This window comes from Eulemur rufifrons, chromosome 30, assembly GCF_041146395.1.
Source record: "Eulemur rufifrons isolate Redbay chromosome 30, OSU_ERuf_1, whole genome shotgun sequence".
Lineage (NCBI taxonomy): Eukaryota > Metazoa > Chordata > Mammalia > Primates > Lemuridae > Eulemur > Eulemur rufifrons.
The window spans coordinates 66,723,473-66,725,371 of NC_091012.1; positions in this window are offsets into that span (position 1 = coordinate 66,723,473).

The following is a 1,899-nucleotide window of genomic DNA, read 5'->3' on the forward strand; positions in this document are numbered from 1 at the left end:
ATTTACTTATAGATTACCATGAGCATAATTTTTGTGTAGTAGAATGTTTAGGGCGATATAACTGGGATAAGGGTGAAAGATCACCCATTTCTATGCAACTGGTGTGTACATTCCTGCTTCCTGCCGTCTTGCCCTCTCAGTCAGCAGAAGAGAAGCAAGAGAACTTGGTGTTATGTCCTTCAAGGTACAGAAAGACAAGATCCCACAAAAGAACAAAGCAAAATAATGATGCTGCCAAACAGAACATTGTCCCAGGGCTGTATCAATCACATTCTCACTTTATGACACGGAATAAGTCACTCTGCTCCTCCTTATTTCCATCAAAAACAGGATAATACATTTATCCCTGATGGCCATTCAGAAGAAGCATAATGAAGAGACACTTGCTCTGTTTTATATAAAAATAAATTAAAAAGCCAGAATAATTAAAACCAATATAGAATATGTAATTTAATGAAACAGAATAGAATGCCCAGAGAGACACTACAGTATTTATAAATGTTTACTATGAATGATGAAATGGCATTTTTAAATCGCTGGGTAAAGAAAAAAATTTTTAATTAATTATTTTTATAAAATATTCAAAAGAAAATAAAGTTATATTTTCATCCTCATTGCATATTATATAGGATATAATGTCAAATAATAAAAGTATTATTTAAAATTGTATATCTCTTAAGATCCTGATGTTTAATAAAAGAGCTAGCAAACAAGCAAACAAAAACCCTCTATTGTACCTATACAGAACATTTGGGAAGAAGCTCACATACGCAGTTTAAATTGGTTCATTTGAATCATGAGGTTTGTCTGATCAGTGGTGGGGTTTGTGAATGATGGTTGAAGACAGGACCTGCTCGAATTCAATGCATTGGCGCTATAGGTTATTAAGTATGAAATGTCCGATTTCCTTTAGTACTAAGTTTGACAGTTGATATCTCTGATATTTCACTTTGATACTTTTTTATTATTGTGAAGGTACATCCTTATTCTTTCAAATGCACATTTTGGCTTGTGATTACCTTTCATTTTTTTAGAGCAATTTTTGTGAAACATAAATAAGTCAAAAATTCATGTTATTTTTGAATATGAGTTCTGTTATGGAACCAATGCAGTGCAGACAGCTCAAAATATCAACAAGGTGTTTGGAAAGGATGTGGCTAATGAACGCACAGTATGTCGATGGTTTGAGAAATTCCATTCTGGTGATTTTAATCTTGAAAATGAGCCATGTAGGTAACCTGAGACCAAGGTGGATAATGATGAGCTGAAAGCTTAGTGGAAGTGAATCCATCCCAACCTATGCGTGAATTAGCAGCAAGGTTTGACATTACTATTCCAACAGTATTGGACCATTTGAAACAAATGGGTAAGGTAAAGAAGCTGGATAGATGGGTACTGCATTAATTAAATGAGCATCAGAAGAGAAATCGTCTGGAAGCTTGCCTTTCTTTGCTGTCACGACATAGAGATGAACCATTTCTACACTGTATTGTTATGTGTGATGAAAAATGGATTCTTTTTGACGATTGTAAGTGTTCAGCACAATGGATGTGTTACAGTAAGTGTTACAGCGGGTGGTCCAGAGGACAAACCGAGCAGCACACGGAGAGTCAGAGAATTAAGGTTTATTCACCGGCGGGCTCAGAGGGGTCTCACCACCAAATTCTGAGCCCCGTCTACCCAATTTTTTCCACTTTTATTAAGTTGGGGTGGTCTGAGGGGTGGGATCTCAGGTGACTAATGCCCGCCAAGTAATAGGTTAGTTGATGTGTCAGGTAATAGGTTAGTATTATGTTGATGCACCAGGTAATAGGTTTAGTATTATGCTGATGTGCCAGGTAATAGATTAGCTGATGGGCCAGGTAGTAGATTAATATTATGTTGATGTGGGTCTTTTGT